Genomic DNA, 19,207 nt, shown 5'->3' on the forward strand with positions numbered 1-19,207 from the left:
AGGGGATGTCGTCATATTTCATTAATAAAATAGTTATTATTTTCATCGTCGTCATTACTCGAGGCAGAGCTTTGAGGGGAGGTCCGGTTGTGAATACAGGGCGTTATTCGTCTGCGTTACAGCTTAGTCACGCAAGCGCATGTATAAACCACTTTCCTGGATGTCTGAGCTAGTGATCAAAGGATTCGTTATTTAACCAATAGTACATACAATGCCGCTTTTACGAAGCCTTGTAGTTTCGCTTCCGGCTAGACTTCATTTTTTCTTCCTTTATTGCTCATGCGCATTGAGCTTGCAGCAATTGTTTATGGCGTGCCCGCGTCTGTCTGAACCACCGTTTGTTCGTGCGTGTGTGTGTGCGATCCAAGCCGGATGAAAGACGTGCGTGCGTGCATGCGTGCGCAGGTTAAGTTTAGGGCTAGAGCTTGTACCTCGTCCTACTGAGTCACAGTGCTCTAAATCTCATCGGCCAACACTCGTCTGGTGAAGGAATTTTAAATAAAAAGAAACTACAGAGAGAAAAGGAAAACAGACAGAAAGAAAGAAGAAAAGAAAGCTGAAGGAGGCGCGAGAACAACTGCCGCACCTACACATGCACGTTCTGTTTCTCTACCTCTACACAACACGTTCGCAAAAGTCATCGCTTCTCTAACCACGTTGTCGCCCCTCGCTTTGAAACTGCAGAAGCAGAAAAAGAAAAGAAAGAGAGAAAACGTTGCCAGCTGTTTTTCTGTGGAGTATTTGCAGCTGCGTTTTCTTTCTTTCTTTCTTTCTTACTTAAATCTTATTCCGCAGTGCTGTCGCAGTGTCGGGCTCGCTTCAATGCGGTTGTTGTCTCCTGCTCGTGCGTTCATTTTGCTTTTCTTTTTCTTTTTCTTTTTCTAGCCTGGAGCGCGAGACCCTGTAGGTAAGCAGTCTGTCTGATTTATTTTCAGAGCGCTAAATACATTTAGCAGCAATAACTGTGGAGGTATTTAGCAGTACAGCGGCTGCTGCATTGCTGAATAGCTGTTTGCTTAGCTGCGGACCGTGTTTCAATGCCTTTAGAAATATTGTCTGTCTGTTCAGCTTATTGTCTATCTCTAACAGCGTCTGTTCAGCTGCGCTGAAACACAGCTGTTTCGCTATATCTGTTTCTGTACTGCTATTTGGCTGTGCCGTGATTTCGATGCAGAATACTTGTACCAGGGCTGTACAGAGCTATTACGTTTTTTTTTTCAATATACACCTATCCCATCTGTGTTCCAGCTGTGCTGCTGTATCGCTGTGCAACGATGCCATTTAGCTGTAGAGTACCAGCTAACTGTTAAGTGTTAAGTGTGCCGCTGCACCGTTATGCAAACGCTATACCCCTTTACAGCGATACCCCTGAGCCGTGTGGTATCAACTGCACAGCAGGGCTGATATAAGGAGACGGCTGTACAGTTACAGCTGTACAGCGATAGCCCTTATCCTGACAGTACCCTTCGCTGCACAGCCATACACAGCGACAGCTTGACACCGATACCCTATCACAGCGTTTTCCCTTTAGTAGTGCAGCTTTAATGACACCGTAGTATGCCGACAGATGAACAGCGATACGCCTTAAAGGCCCAACCACACGGGGCTAACCACACGTCTTCGAAGCCGTGCGCGCTTGTCCCTAGCTCGTCTAGCGAGAGGAGACGCGATGCCTGAATTTGAGCGTACGCGACGAAAGTGGTAACCCGTGTGCCGACATCACGTGGCCGGCGTGGAAACTTCCCGAACGGATTAACGAACGTGTATATACAGATGCAGTGGGTTTCCCAAATCGAAAACAGCGTAGTCGATCTAGTGCTGATAAAGTTAAACAGAAAGAAGTAGGAGATGAAGTCAAGAACAAATATTGTTCTCAAACCCAAGCGACGGCGCTTCTGCCGAAGGGGATATCTAGCATCTCTGTGCTGCGCGCATTTAGGCGCGCACTTTTGGACGTGTCGTGTGGCTTTTTCGCCCTTCCCCTTCGTCACACGCGTACGGACTCGCAGTCGCCTATCCCGTGCTCCACGTGGTGGGCCCTTTACAGCCGCACCTTCCACCTGCACAGCTGTAAAGATACAGCTGCATGCAGCGGTACAGTTTTTCAGTACCTTGTAGCTGCACGGCTACAAGGACAAAGATGTACAGCCCCGTTTAGCTGTGCGGCTGTGCGGGTGCACAGATGACGGCAAATCTTGTAGCTTTGCAAGCGTATAACGGCATCATTACAGGCGTACTGCTACACAGCTGTACAGATACAGCTGTGCAGTTATAGCTTTACGGTACCATTTAGCTAGCTGTATCATACCGTTATACAGCTACAGATGTAAAGCGAAAACACTTGGCTGCGCAGAATACTGACTATCGCTGTGCAGTCAGTATTCGGTCCTCCGTTCACAATGCTCCAGCCACAGAGATGCGAAATTTCCGGAAATTCTGAATGGCCTAAACAAACGTTTCTTTTCGTTTTGTTTTCTTTTATTGTTTCTCTTTAACAGAAATCGTTACCAGTAAACTATGTTTCACGCTGCCCACCTCAAATATTTGTAGCAGACTGGGCGACTCAGTGCGCTATGCAGGTAAACATGTGAACAGACTGTCGATGTACGTTATTCGCTTGATAGAAATGCAAAATTAAGTCTATCTGCGGCGTCGGACATGTCCACGCACAAGTTGTGCCGACCTTGCGTCAAATGGCAATGCGATTCGTCGGCTCGTTCGAACGACGATCAGTTAAACTGCGTGGTTTCGCTTTGACTTTTTTTTTTGTCTAGTTTCAGCACAGAATTTCGTTTAACGTTTAACGTCGTCATCTCTCGGCGCTCTAAATTCCGGCCAATATATTGGGTTTTCAAGAAAATGAAAATGCAAATAATGACAACGAAACTTTTTTTTTCTTCTTCGCAATGTTTGGTCCTATCTTTTTTTTCCCCGACTATGCGCATCCGGTGTGGGCCTCTGCTGTTGTCTTTGCCAGTATGGGGGCGAAGGACTCCCTCAAGCCATCCTTGAATGAATTTTACCTTCGCCTCCCATCACATGTATATGTAATAAACCAATTAAGTATTGCGTACGTGGCACAGAACTTTGCGACTCATGTACTGTTGGACTGTATATTTTTATTCACCCAGTATGCTACTGAGTGCCATGTTTTGTGTCGCTATTCTCCCTTTTTACGCAAATTTGTCTCCTCTGCCAAGTGACAAGGAGTAGCCGGTGCCACCATAAAGGCGCCGACCTCTCCTAATATTCATTTCAATAATAAAAAAGAATTAATCAATCAGTCAATCAATCAACCAATCTCTAGCGAGCCGTGGTGACGTGATCACTCTCGTGCTATAGTCGGCATCTTCGTCGTTCAGTGAGATGTCGTTGTTGTTGTGTCGTTATCGACATGTTTCTGATATTTCGAGCGGTTATACTTGTTCTGGCTGCCACTCCAACGGCGGCGGTTAATTGAATGAAGCCGGGCAATTTGTTTTCTTTTTCTTTTTTTTTCCAGCTTGACATGTATGAGTTCTGTCGCTTTTTCTTCGTTTTTCATTATTTTCTGCGCAACAACGTGACACATTATGAATGCTCCCTCCTTATAGATTCCCTCACCAGGTCACACAGGAAATTTTGGTTATACGTTGCAAGTTGTTACGTGCCCTGTAGGGAGCATTTTACCGCAAAACGTTTTTTTTTTTTCAAATTGGTTCGTTAATAGCCGAGATATAAATATTTCAGTGCCGCGAACTCATGAGTTCAGGAGGCGAGCGTCACCGCCGGCATAGAGACTCTCTCCACTTGTCACGTGTCGCCTCCGCAAGGGAATTTCCTTCCCCGCGTTCTCACATACCAGAGTCGATCAGAGGATCACATGACGCATACGTCATGGGCCCCGCCTTCTTTATTTCCCCTTTTCTTTTTCTCTTTCCCCCGCTTTTTTTTTTTGCTGCGGGGCGCACTTCCGCTGACGGTCTCTCGCGCGAGCTGTTGATTCTGTCTCGTTTCGCTCAGCGCACGATTTCGCTCGCTGTGCACGAGAACACCCGAATAGCTGTAGAAGTCAGCACTACAGGAACAGTGAGGCAGACGCAAGCGGATCGCAGGGGCCGCGCTGCAACACGGTAGAAAATGGCATGGTTTCGCTCTCCTCGCGCGCAACAGCCCAACGTGGGTACAGGCCACGTGGTACAGGCATACAAAACGGAAGTAGTACATCTCTCTTGCTACGGTGCGAAGTAAAATAAAGAGACGCAGACATTCGGTTTACAGGTTTTACTAATTCTCCAAACTTTGTTTGGTCTATCGAAGCAACAGATCAAACAAATAACTGCAGTTGCCCTGAACAATTCTCGAAGTCGCGTGCCTCTGCGAGCGACGTCACAAGCAGTGCGATGTAGTACGTAGGCGCGCTCGTGCTATGTACGTCGGCTCTCAGGCCGGGAGCGCGGCGCCAGCGAGCAGAAGGTCGAACGGCGTTTGCTTTGAAATTTCAGCTTTAAGCGCTGGAATGTAATACTTGGCGGACACGGTCGTTAGCGCGCATTCTATGCACTGCTCTTGTCAGCTCAAAATGGCCAGACCTGGTGGGGACCTTTAAGAAAGAACGCCGTCTTGACGCGTTGCGACATTACGAAGAAGTAGAGTACGTCATACATATATATATATATATATATATATATATATATATATATATATATATATATATATATATATATATATATATGCGTCTAATGTCAGCGTCTAATGCGGGAAGCTAGAGATTAAGCGTTTGCACGTTCATTAATTTTCCTTCAGTTCAACGTATTGCTCGAATGAAACGAGTTAGGTAATCCTGGCAAATCTCTTAAAGAAATGAGCTCGTTCTTTTCACGTGCCGAGCCTTGCCATTTTTTCGTTGAATTTCGGCGACACAATCTCGGTTAGCAAGACGTTAAGGCCGAAGAAATGAACCCCGGGCTCCTAAACGCGCTTTAGGTATTATGCAGCTAAAACTAAACTTGCATAAAGCACAGTAGTTATCGTTTCTTTTTTTTTCTTTCATATTATTCGTCATATTACTGGCTTTGCGTAAGTGTCGCCGTATTACTGCGTATTACGAAACTTCACGTGGCGTTAGCTCCGAGTTTTCTTTTTTAATATTTGTTACTATCATGTTTTTATTACTGTCGTAAGGGACGTAACATTTTTTGCTGACGTGAGCGCGGAAATTACCATAAACAGTTCCTTCGTTTCCTTTTTCCCCTTTTTTTTGTACACTCGTTACGAGGTTCTTAGTTTCAGAAATCCTATTTTTAACATCCTGGGCACCGGGCTACGAAAGCGTAACCGGTAACCTGCATGCGGACGAGCAGCTCGGGGCTTTACAAATAACCGGGCCACACCGGACTCTGCAATAGAGGATCCTACACCCCTAGACCCTTGCTACGCAACAATTCTGAAGTACTATAGAGAAAATTGAAAAAAATCTATCCGCCCCCGCACAGCAAACTCAGCGCTGCGGAGGCAGCCGCGTCGGGAAGATTACAGACGAACACCCACATAAATGTGCGCACTCTCGCGCGTAATCTACGCCGCGGCGTATTGAGAGAGAAGTGGTTCTTGTGGGGAAGGAGGAAAGGCTAGCACTATTTTGTGCAACCCATGCGGGAGCACGGCTCAGCGCCAGCAGGGTGGAGAAGATGGGATTAAAAGAGAGAGAGGGTAGGAGGGAGAAAGGTGGAGGGTCGTAGCGATGGAAGCGAAGTAGTGGCGGATCAGGAAGCCCGAGGTGGTGGGATGGCCGTTAGGCCATCCGTCTTTGTAGAAATTTCTTATAGTCTCGCCGAGAGCCCCGACGAGTCGAGGTACTCGACGACACTTAGGAAGGCTGGTAGCTGATTACGACAGGGGCATATTGAGACATGTGCCTGTGGCGTGGAAAAAACACTGGCACTCTTTCACATCACGTGGGAGCGTGCGGAACATGGAGAAGAACTCGAAACAAGCGGCAACATGGAACACATGGGAGGCGCTCCAATCTAGCACGGTCCTGGAAGATCAGGGGAGGTATTCTATAAGAGTCCACCTAGTGGACTGTTCATTTCGGCCGTTCCTGATTGGCTGGGGCCGCTCGTCTCCTCCTCGCTCGTACAGCTGCGTCCAATCAGCAGCGGGCGAAATGGACAGTCCACTAGGTGGACTCTTACAGAATACCACCCCTGGAAATGTTAGACGGCGCACAAGGAGGATAAGCATCTGACGTAGCCGTGGCATCTGCTATTAACGACTCACTATTACCGGGTTCCTATTGATTGAACATTGTGCGAGATGTTTGGTGAGGTCACACAGTGACGTCATTCCGTGAGAACAATGGGATGACAAGTGCATAATGACGTTGGCGTAAACACGACTCTGTAGCAAAGTAGATAGATAGATAGATAGATAGATAGATAGATAGATAGATAGATAGATAGATAGATAGATAGATAGATAGATAGATAGATAGATAGATAGATAGATAGATAGATAGATAGATAGATAGATAGATAGATAGATAGACAGATAGATAGATCCGTCACTCCAGAGCGTTATGCGGGAACGCTCGTGTACCGTGCGTTGGGCACTTGTTGAAGACATTCAATCGCGATCAAGCAGTATATGCGAGAAAAATGCGCTAACAGTACGTCGCACGTCTTTGATGCATGATTTAAAACCCATCGTGCACCACATTACGAAGTGTAGTTCAGGAGCTACTAGGCGCACGAACTGCCTCTCTCTCTCTCACAGGCGCACGCACGTACTTGCGTGCGTGCGTGCGTGTTTTCGCCGGCTTCCCGCACTTCATACGCGCCACTTTTTCCCGCTTTGACATCCCTACTGCTCGCGCGTTAAAAAGCGCGCGTGGACAAAGTATCGCACGTGAAGTTCGGCGTCTATCGGGACTACCGCGTCACTTTGGCACGCTAAAAAGCCAATTTATCGTTAACCTAGTCAATCATTCGGCCAACAAACAAACAAACAAACAAACAAACAAACAAACAAACAAACAAACAAATAAATAAAAAGAGAAAGAAAGAAATTTCTTCCCACTCCTACTGTTGCCTCCTCATCTGCGGTGTCTTGATACAGAGAAAAACGAATACACAAACAAATGCTGCACGCAGTACGCGAATTTTCGGGTGCTATTAGATCATAACGCTGCTACGTACGAAAGTGTTCGCAGCCACGGAATGTTCAAGCGCGAGAATAAGTCCAGACTACTGGGAGCATGGGCCGCGAACCGTACTCGATCGGGCCATTTGTCGGCACGCCATCCCGCTCGTGATGAAGTATCTTCTTTGTTCGAGTAGTGCCGACGTGTCTCTACACTCAACGCAACGTTACTTTATATTTTTTTTTGTCGTGCTGTCGTCACAAGTAGGCACGTTCGAGGAAACGCGGCGAAATCTGTCTACGTCGATACAACAATGACGTCCGGGTGCCGTCGTAGATCATTTTGTTCCACTCGGCGCACCCATCGTAACCGCATAGAACGTGCAGCCGAGAAACGAAAGGAAAACGAGGCACGCTCACCGATGAAGCACAGAAGAGCGCTTCTGCTGCGATCTCGCTCATCCGCAGCCCGCTATTGTAGCCTTTCAAATCCTGAGTTTCCTCTGGAAAGAATGTTCCGTATTCCAGAAAACGTTTCTTTATCGCGTCAAATGTTTAGGCAATATATTACAGATCAGGGTACATATTGCGGGCAAATGTTATGATTTATATTCACCCGAGGTATTGGGAAAGGCCAGTTAGTTCTCTAGAAAGAGACATTTTTTTCTCCGACGCAGATACTAACTGCCGAACTTCGACGGTCTTATGAAATGCTGGAAAGTGGAGCTCATGCTGACTATACTTTTCTGCCGTCAGCGTTTCGTTCTTTTTTTTTTTCATTGAAACCACTTGTAATGTGGAGAAGCATTCCATAAATTTAGGTGGTGTTGCAACCGGAGGTCCGAGGATATACGAAGTTCAGGCACCTTGGTGGAGCAAGGAACGCGGGGCTGGGCCCGACATCCAGGATGTTTTAAGGTACTCGCTCGGGTTTACATTGCGTAAAACGTATAGGAGAGATGCAGAGAAGACGTTCACGTTAAAGCTGTAGCCGCTATATTCTCTATCACCGAACGTCCGTTTCGTCTCCTAACACCTCCGTCGTAACAGGCGCGTCACCTTCTCCTAATCCCTTGTCTGGAGATTGGTGACATCACCTTATGTCACTCGGAGGTTTCCAGCCATTTTCCTCCGGAGAGAGCTTTGTGTTGACTTGGCCCAAAACCCACGCGCATCACTGTGCAGCACGAACGGGCAAAGAGGGAAACACAGTGACACTCTGTCACCCTGTCTTCGACGCGGACGTGACAGTTTGGGCGCGGCGGTGTCCCAAGAGGGCGCGGGGTGAACGTCCGTCCGTCCGTCCGTCCGTCCGTCCGTCCGTCCGTCTGTCTGTCTGTCTGTATGTATGTATGTATGTATGTATGTATGTATGTATGTATGTATGTATGTATGTATGTATGTATGTATGTATGTATGTATGTATGTATGTATGTATGTATGTATGTATTATGTATGTATGTATGTATGTATGTATGTATGTATGTATGTATGTATGTATGTATGTATGTATGTATGTATGTAGGCCTGTCTGTCTGTCTGTCTGTCTTTCTCCCGAGCTCAGTGTACGCTGTCATCCCTAACTAACTTTTGGGTTGCCTCATCCATTAGCCTCATGTTGAAGCAACACCGGGCATGCTTCATGCCCGAGAGTATTAAAGGGTTTCAAGCCGGGCGTCTTTTCGCAAGCGTGATTTGCAAATCACGCCCACCGCGTGAGCCGAGCGTCTTCTTCAAAGCGCGCGTCGGACTTCGCCCGCTCGGCGGACCATTACAACCCTCTCGTCGTGCGACCGCGTGGATACCACTCACTCTTCCCTCTATCGATCGCGGACGTCGACGGCGACGTCGCTACGACATTGTCCGTTGCGCCATCGTGTCTTTCGTCGTTTTCCGAAATAGAAGGGGGCGCGGGCGTAAGTGATTTGATACCGGGCGCGTCATTGAGACTTGACGATTGTTAACTTAAGCAATATGTCGCAGAGGTATCGTGCGGTAAGTGTCCGTGAACTTCGGTGCTGGAAGGGGGAAAAAATGCATCTGTTGCTATCTGTGGGTATTGGGGCTTGCAAAATGAATCGCGGAATTAGATTTTTTTTTTTTTGTTCGGTATGACTCGCAATAATGCGCCAAGTTGTTTCTTCATGCACTTTCAGTTCCATTATTTATAATTTCTTTATTTCAGTTAGTAAGTACAAGTAATTTCTCTTGTGTTGTCCTTGGTGTCTTTTGGATTCTTAATATATATATACATATATAATTAGCTTTAAAGTCAATTCGCATCTCGGGCTTTACGAACATTAAGGCTTACTTTCGGCACCATAGCTGCGGCGCCACATTTCTTTCTTCCCTCGAGAAAGAATTATCGACGTGTTGGTCTTTTTCCGAGCTCATCGCAACTCCAGCTTACTTACTTTCTCTTTTTTTGCCTGGTTGAGATTTTCGTGAGCTCGAAGCTCAACCTGTGTTAGTCCTACACCAGAACATAACTTTCTACGCAAAGACGGACATCGGATTCTAACCGTATCGCGATAGTATGGGTTGCCACCGGAAGCAGCGAACACGCGCACGAACAATCGCCCACGCGCTAACATGTCATTCCTTCTTTCTTTTTTCTTTTTTTTTTTACGTTTTCTTTTCTACTTAAAGATTGCTTCACCATTGACAACGTTGCCCAAGGAGAAGTCAGCTTCGCAGGAGACCCGCTTGTATTTCGTCTTTGCCTCGTACGGGACGGCGAAGGAAACAAAAAAACGAACCGGCGGGCTTAAGTTGCGAAAATAGGCTTAACAGCGCTGCTTGTCGCTCCTGTTTGGAGCTGAGGCAAAAGAGAGCTCCGCAAGAGCCGAGAATTCCGGATATCGCAATGGCCGGCCCCAGGTCGCCCGTCGAACCCGACCTGGGGTCAACAACCTCGCGGCCTGCTCTCGCGAGATTAAGAGCGCCAGAATGCACCGGGTGTGGCGGAGCGTTCAAGGTCGGCCGCCTGTATCCGTGCGCAATGGATAAGGAAACTGCGTGCCTAGAATAATCTTTAAGAACGTTAGCGTGGGAGAGCGCAAATTGAATGCATTTTTTTTCTTCTTCTTCTTCTTTGCAGTCAGAATGGCGCGGGCGTATGCAATGCGTTTTATAATTGCGAAATCAGCGCAAAAAGTTTTTTTTTCTTTTTCCGGAAACGTTGTTTTCTACCCGTTGCGCCAGAACTTTCCATTCCGAAAGTAGTCGTGACTGAGCGGGAGGCAATCAGTTTACGAGTGTGTTTCGATTAAGCAGCGACGAGTGGACTCGAAGAAGTGACGTAACTGCGCGTAAAACAACATGTTTCACGTTTTAGGCCTCGACAGGCTATGTAAATTATCACCGAAAATTTTGAATTGCCCCTTCAAAGAACGTATGCTTAATTGTCTTTCTTCGAGCAATCTGTGTTAAAAGACAGGTGAAAGTATGAAACTAGCGAAACTAGCCTCGCTTGTATCGCTAGTTTTTAGGGTCGTGTCAAAGTAATTTACTGAAGTGACGTGTGAAGAGTAGAAGTGTTACACTCATGCTACTACTGAAAAACTAATTTTGGTACATCTGCTCTATTTGAAGAAGGAGCGTAACGCTAGTGCCTAAATTTACAAATTTCACTTGGTTTCTCCATCTTACTAGAGTTTTCGACTAAGGTAAAAGATATATTTTCAAAGATGTTAAAAGACGACAAATTAAGTAACACGAGTATAAGTTACACGATCGGAGGGATCGTACTTCTTTCGAGACATAACGAGCCGCATTGTAAAGTAAGCGCATGGCGCTGTAGGCCGACCTCCTGAACGACACATGCGAGCACCTGATGCGCTGCCTCAAAGTTCTCTCATTCTTTCTTTTGCTCTCTCTTTCTTTCCGTCTTTATTTACTTCTTACTTTCTTTCTTTCGTTCGTTCGTGCTTTCGCTTATTATTCCACTCGTTCTTTCTTTATTTCGTTTCTTCATTCATATTCGGCCATTGCATCTTTGCTTGCTTACGGGGGTATGAGCCATTCCTGATGATGATATTTTTTCGTCTCACACTACTACACGTCGCTTCTGTCGAGTGTGAGCTATTGCAACGAGCCACTTAGGGGTTCCGCTTTGAAAAGGCCAGCATCGCCAGATTTTTATCCTGCAGTTTCCCACATGCCAATGTTCTCCGACACACAATATTGATATTCTGGCTTGCAAGGTAATTGTGGAGGTTCACGTGAAAAAAAAAAGAAGAAAGAAGGAAAGAAAGAAAGAAAGAAAGGAAGAAAGGAAGAAAGAAAGAAAGAAAGAAAGAAAGAAAGGCATGCGTCCATGTGGCGCCCACATGCGTTAAGCAATGCGCATCTGTTAAACAGAGAAAGCCGGCGGCGGCTGTGTTTTGCTAACCAGTGTCACGGTACGTGTGCCGGTGACGTCACGCTGTGACGTTGCCGGCGCGGTGTGACGTATATCACGCTGGTATACGTATATTCGGCGAGATGAACAGACAAGAAAGACGTGCCATGAGGAACAAGGCGAGGTGTGATGTCTGTCTAATGGAGGAACGTTGGTAGGAGGTTAATAGCGCTGGTTATACGACGCATATATAAATACGTTGAAGGCTTCGCACCCCTTCTGTCACGACGGCGCATCTAATCAGGAGGCTTGGTTAGCACACACACACACACACACACACACACACACACACACACACACACACACACACACACACACACACACACACACACACACACACACACACGCACACGCACACACGCACGCACGCACACACACACACACACACACACGCCATGCACACACACCATGCACACACACCATGCACACACACACATGCACACACACGCACCATGCACACACAGGCACACGCACACGCACACAGTCATGATTAAGAAAAAACCCGAGGACACCTCAGCACTTATGAGTTGTGAGTGCGAAAGCGTCAGTGTCCATTTGAACGCCGTTGATTGATCTTTCGGGTTATAAACTGCTCGCGGACAAGCGCGTGCGTTGAGAGGCTTGACCAACGCCTCCTAGATAGCACAAGCCCGGTGCACATCGACAAGGGACGTCGTGCTACTTTGCCTGACTGCTGTAGAATCTAATGGCGACGCTCCCGAATAAGCTGCGGGGATTTTGACGTCACCGCTTTCGTCACGCCGGGCTTGACAATGGAAATTGCGGTCCAGGTAGCGTGATGTCATAAATCAAAGTGCGCAGGCCTGATGTCTAAGGGGTGCTGGTTTGGCCGAGTGAGTAGGACACTCGACTTCTGAGCGTGGGGTCGTAAGTTCGAAAATTGCTACCACCAAAGGTTATCCTTTCGAATTTGTTGTTTTTTTATATATGGAGTTCCTTATAGCAATCAGCGAGGCTAAGTTAGAACGCAGGCTAGAGCTTGCGTTGCCAAGGAACGGGCGGTTAACGCAAGCCTCCGAGAGTGAGGGTGACGTAGCGTCGGGGCGATGCCCTCTCCCCTCATGCAACATCTGGCGCGGCAGCAAGTGGGTTCCCTCTCGCCCGCTCTGCTCTGTCGAGGCGCGCACCGGACGTGACGTGGCAGCCAATGCGAATTTAGGTGCCGTTTCGTTGCAACCGACGCCACCTTTTTTTTCGCCCAATGAGCCATTTGAAGCTTTCGCGTGAAAAGTCGAGCATCTCGATTTCCATTCTCTCTCGTCGATCTGACTACCCACATATCCACAAATGTATGCGGCAAGCAAAGCACGCTGGTCGTCAAACTCCGGAGAAGAGGCAAAGAACGCTTCCTTTCAATAATGGGATAATGGTACGCGCAGAACTCCGCCGTGCTTCGGCCATTCAGCCCGAGTTTCGCAACTATTCCCTAAAGTTGGATTTTCAAGTGCTCCGTTACGTCACCTATCGCGCAGGCACTGCAGCCGGCTATGGCGAGCGGAATGCGTACGCCCAGGGGATAGGTCACAACTGGGCAGCGGGGGGGGGGGGGGAGGATTCAGCTTCACCCTCGTACTTATCGCTCCGCGACAGAGCTGAAGAGACGAAGAAAAAAGGAGGTACAGAAGAGGAGTACGGAAGTAAGCTCTACGTTGGAACGCACAGAGTTGGAGAGTAAACAAGCTAGACGAGAGGCTTAGTGAGAGAGTGGGGGAAGAATCTTCTCCGTTCGCAAACAATACGCAGGCGCTTTCTGCCACTTGCCCAGGCTCTTCATTCCTCGATTTCTCCCTTCTTATCGCCTTCTCTTCTTCCTAGTATTTTGCTCATTTCTCGCTCCTTTTTTCTCTTGTTTTTGGTTTCTCTTGTTTGATTGAGAACATCACCATTCGCCTTGTTTTTATTTTTCTATTGGCATTGTTTCTTTTTGGTGTTTTTTCGGCACCTTTGTTTTTGTTTACTTTTCCTTTCACGTTTTTTAAAATATTTCCTCATGCTTTCTTGCCTCCCCGTTTGTGCTGTGCTTTTTTCTCTTATTTTCCTTTTTCGATCAAATATGCCATCCTCTCCATTGCCTATTTCATTCCTAGCGATTCTTCTTATTTTTATTAAATGGGTGTCAAGGGTGATGCCCGCTACTCCTTTTTTGGACAAACTGTGCGTACCAAAGATAGGTCGGCTTGGACAAAAAAAAAAAAACGCTAACGAACGATATCAAATAATCAATTTAAATTCAAATGAAAGTCGCAATGCGTTAACCAATTTTACACGTAAAGTTTAAATAACGTTTCTTTAAAGGAACGTAATGTTAACACAATTTTTTCTCATATTTCCATCCCACCCTTTTTTCCTTATTTTCATCTTCCTTTATTTCTTCTGTCGTTATTATTTTCATTCTTTCTTTTCTTACCTTCATTGTTCCCGTCGCCTTCCAATAACCTTTTATTTTTTTGTGTGTGTGGTATCTTCTTATCCTTCATCATTCTATTTTTTTTTCCTTCTTCGGTCTTTCATTCCTACCGTCAACTTTTCCTGATCGTTGCTCGTTACTTGCTTTCCTGCCTACTTTTTTCTTCATTCCGTCTTTATTTTCCCCTCTAGTTCTCCCTTACTCCCCGTTTTCCTTGCCTTCGGGGAGTCCACGATTCTTTCTCACTGCCTGCTGTCCGGCTTCTCCAAGCTAATCATCTTTAGAAAACGCAATTAACGCCTCCGACCTTTTATTATTTTTTTGCTTTTGCAGTGGCTCGCCTCTTCGCACCTTCAAACCCCTCTCCCCCTACCGGCCTCCTCCAACCACACAGCGTCGCACCCCCCCCCCCCCCCCCCGCCCTGCCTTCCTTCTTGAACAACTAATCTTTCCATCGCAACAGAACGGCCTCTCGCCTACCTTCAATCTTTCCTTCTGTTTTTTTGTCATCTCCCACGCAGCGAACCGTCTCGTATAGCCCTACCATCGTCCTTCGCACCTCGCAATCTTATTCTAGGAAGGCAGCCGGGCGGGTTAAGGCTCGTCTCCGGGATTGCCCGCTACGTTCCAAATTGCTCCCCGCCGGGGCATCCTCCGCTTCCCTAACTTTCCTCTCTATCTACTTGCTCCCCGCTCTGTCTCCCTTGTTTTCTTATCTTTTCGTGCGTGCGTGCGTGCGCGCGTGTGCGTGCGTGTGCTCGCTCTCCGGTGTTGCCGTGCGGGCGCGTTTGCATACGTGAGCAAACTAAGAGCGAGCCGCGGCCCACACTTCATTAATTGATTGATCACACACACACGCACGTAACTCTATCCCTCTGCTCCGGCTCTGCGCGCGGAGGACCGGCGGCTATAGCGCGAGAATCCCGCCGGTCGCTTATACCGAGAGGCGCCGCGAACAACCCCTGACCCTTCTTCAGCTTTTCGCCGCCCCCCGCCTTCTCCCCGCGTTTTCCCCCCAGCGTCTGCCTCCGCCAACTAACGCCATTTCCATCTTACCTTACACAATGAGCCTGTTTCTTTTATTTTTGTTATCTTATAATTGTTTTTACGTGCAGGCTCTGTCTGGCACGGCCGTTCGTCGGCCCACTTGAGCTGCTGGATATGTGCCTAATGTGATTAAACTATCTATCTATCTATCTATCTATCTATCTATCTATCTATCTATCTATCTATCTATCTATCTATCTATCTATCTATCTATCTATCTATCTATCTATCTATCTATCTATCTATCTATCTATCTATCTATCTATCTATCTATCTATCTATCTATCTGTATATCTCTCTGTCTGTCTGTCTGTCTGTCTGTCTGTCTGTCTGTCTGTCTGTCTGTCTGTCTGTCTGTCTGTCTGTCTGTCTGTCTGTCTGTTCTCGCTTCGCTTACTCTCTATCTATGAACTTTCTCTCTCTCTCTCTCTTTTCCGTTCTCTTTATCTCTTTTTGCAACTTTCTTTCTCTGTCTATTTATCTGACACACCCTTTCGCTCTCTTTTCACCGTCTCAACTTCATTCTTGTCCTCCAGTCTCGCCTATTCATCTCTTCCGCCCTCGCACTTTTTCTCGTCACCACCTCTCGGTAATCGCGATGGTGGTTCGCTGTGAGACCTCGGTGGCATTTCCGTATTCCTGCGGTATGATCACTTTTGTCTAAATGCCACCGCGTCCTTTGACTCTTGCAACGCGACGGCGTTAATAGATGCCAGTCTGGCACGTACGAATAGGGAAAAACTCAACTTACTCGGCTGTTTGAGCTGTGAATCAGAGTATCGGAGCGCCGAAGTTGTGCTCCTGGTGAGACGTTTGAGAGCATCATGACGTTTTTCGTGCTCTATGTGTGGAGTACAGTTCGTGGCAAAATGTTTGTATGTATGCATCCATACATATACAGTTCATGCATGTACAGTCGAGTTCAATATTAGCTGTAACACCGTGCCCGCAGTTGAAGGGGCACCAAGACAGCATGGCGGCTCCAACATGCGAGAAATGACACAACACCGTTCTAATTACTGGTATTTATTAAACCAATATTTTTTTGTATGTCGTCACCACCGTGGGGTCCTTGAACCCCTTCGACCATGGGCATTGTTGCAGCTCATACTGAACGTGACTGTACGTACATATGTGCTTGTGCTTGACTTTCATAAATGCATCATACGTGTTTCTGCATTCATACGCCGTAACCATTGCATTCTAAAGGAGGCCCAGTCCCAATGAAGCTACTAAGCGGCTTTCTGGATTTGTCTCCAACGTCACGTGTGCATATGTGATGTTGAAATGAAGATTTGATTTGGTTTTGTTTGGTGTGGGGCACCAGTTTAAGAAAGAGCACTGCGATTCGATATCCTGCCACGGTGGATTGACGCCGAAGTGACAGGAAGTGCAATGACTTCAGAACAAACGGCCAGTGGCTTTTTTTTTTTTTGGAGGGGGGGGCCAAACTTGCGCCATTAAAATTTATGGGGTGTTTGACTGGTGACATAAACAGACTCTCTGCTCCATTATCGCTAGCTATAAGTGCCTCGCTTTTCTGGCAGCTGCCTTTGTTGCATTCGTAACTCTGTATCGTACGCGCATGAATATATGTGTGTGTTGACGTGCTACACTACTTTTTAGAGTTTGTGCGAAAGTAACGAAGCCATGAAGCTCTCTTTCGACAAACGAGCAAGGTGGTAGAGGAGATTTTTAATGCGATGGAGTTCTTTTGTCGTGGGTGAGAACTTAACGCACATATCAGAAACCGTGCTTACAAAACTTTCTGTCGCTTGGTCTTCTTTGTTTTTTAGTATAAAGATCATCAGCATCATCAGCATATCTTTATGTCCACTGCAGGACGAAGGCCTCTCCCTGCGATCTCCGATTACCCCTGTCCTGCGCCAACCGATTCCAACTTGCGCCTGCGAATTTCCTAATTTCATCGCCCCACCTAGTTTTCTGCCGTCCTCGACTGCGCTTCTCTTCTCTTGGCACTGATTATGTAACCCCAATGGTCCACCGATTACCCATCATACGCATTACATGACCTGCCCAGCTCCATTTGTTTCTCCTTAGTGTCGATTAGAATATCGGCTATCCCCGTTTGCTCTCTGATTACATATATATATGATGACGGTCGGTCAACCGATCAAAACTACATAAATTAAGCGCTTGTTGCGTTTAATGGCTTCGCTCAGATTATGTATAACAAAATTACGTTCAAAATCGAGTTCCGACACGAGCTCTCTTTCTTCCTTTTTTTTTTTCTTTTTCTACCTATTCTCTTACGCAAGGGTATGTATTTAGGCCTGGCTCACCCCTTCGCTTGCAGTTGTTTCAGCGCACAAGCTAGCCTTGGCCGCCTTTTATACCCTATTAGGCCTGTTCTCGCATGACTTAAAACGTCGTCGTTGTCACTTTGCAAAAACGCGCGAAATAATGAAAAAAAAAGTGAAGGTCAGGAAGTCTAGTACAAATTTGTTTAAAAGCCGTGGCAAGCTTCCGCACTCTCGCACAGGCGCAGTAAATGTACTCGCGCGGTCGTTGCCTGTCACGTTTCCTTCTGCAGCTGTTTACTTATTTTTATTTGTTAACTTTTAATAGCTGTCGAGTTCAATTACCCGCTTGTCGCACTCTTTCTGTGGCAAGCAAGGGAACGTGCGGCGAGACGGTAATCGTCGACGCGCCAACGCAGCTCCCAATCGCGCTACGCCGCGCTCTCTTCGGAAGCGCGCTTTTGGGCATTCTGAGGAACGGTTTGCCTCTCACTTGCCTGACAAAATACGCGCGATGAAGTGAAAATGCACCGTCTAGGTAATCGGAAGGCGAGCCGATATGAGAGGGATACGTTGCGTTTGAAAGGAAAAAAGGACGAAAGTGCGTAGCGATCGCCCGTCAGAGATAAGTGTGTCGCGCGCAAAAGCGACATCTGCAAAAAAAAAAAAAAAAAAAAAAAAGAAAGAGCGAAGGCGACGGACGGCAGTCAGGGTTGTCCGCGTTTTTCATTGCGGTGCACCTTCTGTGAGCGACCTGTCGTTTTTTTTTTTTTTACCAAGATCAGCACAACTAAGCCCGACAGGCACGTCGTTTCGTAACTGAAGTGGCTGCGCGGAGTAACTTGTAACGCGAAGTTTCGTACGCAATCTCTCCCGGGCTTTTCTAAACGCGGCTGCTGCTGCTTCCGGATGCAACTGCCTCGTGACACAGAGCTAGCACCCACATCACACATTGGTTTGTACGTATCTCCCACTGTGCGCTACCCCTATTGTTGTGCCGGCGACCTGCTCTCCTCTTTACGCCACAGGGCGATGAAACAACGGGCTGCGAATAAATATCAACACTGCTAATTGGGCGAATTGGTTCAGCGATTGCGACCTTGTCAATGCGCCTAAGAGAAAAAGACGAAAGTCTACGGATGCGCTGCTTGTGTCTTGTCCTTCCATTTCGTCTTGGTCTCTTAGAACGTTGTATCAGCCTAGTTTACAATTAGGCTTATCCCGGAGACGGCGTGATCAACAGTGAGGCGATCTGGGTGACAGTCTGTAATCTGAGGCTGCTTGGATCGCATGGTGTCGGTACCCGTGTGCTGCTGACTTGCCGGGAAGGCACGTGGTCGCTATGCTGCGAAACGTGTTGCAGAAGATAAACTGTCTTATAGCAGTTTAATTATTCAAGAAAGCTTCGCCTCAGATAGATCACGAAATTTGTGATATGATTTGGCATACATACATACATACATACATACATACATACATACATACATACATACATACATACATACATACATACATACATACATACATACATACATACATACATACATACATACATACATACATACATACATACATACATACATACATACATACATACATACTTACATACATACATACACACACATAAGGTTGTTCGCATATATATATATATATATATATGTGTGTGTGTGTGTGTGTGTGTGTGTGTGTGTGTGTGTGTGTGTGTGTGTGTGTGTGTGTGTGTGTGTGTGAACAACCTTATTTTTTGTCGTTTCGTTCAAAAATCCGCCAGAAACTCAATATGAGTTCCTCTTTGTAGCTTCGTGGTCATTTTACCAGTAGGGGCGGGATTTTCCGTTCGCAAAAATTCAGGAGCACTGAGTTGCAGATCTTAAGTTATCAAGAAACATGAAACTGTCTTATTCATACAACTTTCATATTTACAAGAAAAGCTCTGTTCTCGCTACG

At 46.7% G+C, this 19,207-nt stretch overlaps 1 protein-coding gene across 3 annotated transcripts in view; it reads left to right on the forward strand.

Annotated features, from left to right (window-relative positions):
- dimm (basic helix-loop-helix family member dimmed) overlaps positions 1 to 19,207 on the forward strand; it is a 564,311-nt gene that overhangs the window by 469,112 nt on the left and 75,992 nt on the right. For 2 of the 3 annotated variants that reach the window (XM_075702147.1, XM_075702146.1), the window contains one exon: positions 886 to 907. The exons of the other annotated variant lie outside the window; for it this stretch is intronic. The gene's annotated coding sequence lies outside the window, so the exon portion shown is untranslated. The remainder of the gene's footprint in view (positions 1 to 885; positions 908 to 19,207) is intronic. 3 annotated transcript variants of the gene reach the window in all.

Source organism: Dermacentor variabilis, chromosome 8, assembly GCF_050947875.1.
Source record: "Dermacentor variabilis isolate Ectoservices chromosome 8, ASM5094787v1, whole genome shotgun sequence".
Lineage (NCBI taxonomy): Eukaryota > Metazoa > Arthropoda > Arachnida > Ixodida > Ixodidae > Dermacentor > Dermacentor variabilis.